This window comes from Propithecus coquereli, unplaced genomic scaffold, assembly GCF_000956105.1.
Source record: "Propithecus coquereli isolate 6110/MARCELLA unplaced genomic scaffold, Pcoq_1.0 Scaffold46, whole genome shotgun sequence".
Taxonomy (NCBI): domain Eukaryota; kingdom Metazoa; phylum Chordata; class Mammalia; order Primates; family Indriidae; genus Propithecus; species Propithecus coquereli.
This window is the reverse complement of record NW_012150396.1, coordinates 4,485,803-4,486,724: the sequence shown is the minus strand read 5'-3', so window position 1 is coordinate 4,486,724 and position 922 is coordinate 4,485,803.

Genomic DNA, 922 nt, shown 5'->3' with positions numbered 1-922 from the left:
AACTCCAGGTTAGGAGAAAGAACATCTCTTATTTAACAGTTTGTTCACTTGATTCATAACTTGTAAATATTTAGACATATGGTTTGTGGGCCTCTACTTAGATTCTTGCCCAAAATCTCACAATTGTGAAGGGTGGGCCTTTAGAAGAACATACTGAGTTCAGAGACATCAGTGACTAACAATCAGTTGGGAAACTTTATATCTTTTCTAGACATAAATCACTAGAACAGTAACACAAAAGATGTGACAAGGCAGGGGAGTGGAGCTCCACTATTTAGATCAAACAGCAGCTTCAATCTCTTAAGTTGTGATCTTTGTTCATAAAGCACGAGGAGCCAGAGAGAACATTCTTCCCTCTGCCACAAGAATTCCATCTGCAGAACAGTGGCTCCCAGGCTGCCAGCTGCTCTTCACTCCCCTGTTGTAAGAATGCAGCTGAGGTTGAAAACTTGTCACCAAGTTGGAGCCAATATCCACCTGTCCCTCTTGTCAGTCTCTTTCTGTAAAGTCTTCCTGGGATTTAAAAACTAAAGCCATAAAAATGGGATTTGCCTCGACTCTTCCTAGAATAGCTATATACCATGCATACATCATATGTCCCACAACGATGGTGTCTCTTAAAAATTGTCATATTTAAATAAAATAACAGCCATACGCTATGAATGGCCATGACAGATATTCTTAGGAATTGTTTGCTTTTTCAAATCATTGAGTGTGGATTTTATTTTTCAAGTAAATCAAAGAGAGGCAGAGAATGATAAAAGGAGAAATGTTCACAGCTATAATTTATACAAAATCATATCAATAAATTAGGTCTATTTCTCATAAATAAAAACTTAATATGTATAATTATCTATGTCATGAGTATAGGCTTTTTCCCTTCTAGAGTAGGAAAGAAAAAGTCTTCTATGTAATATGCTTA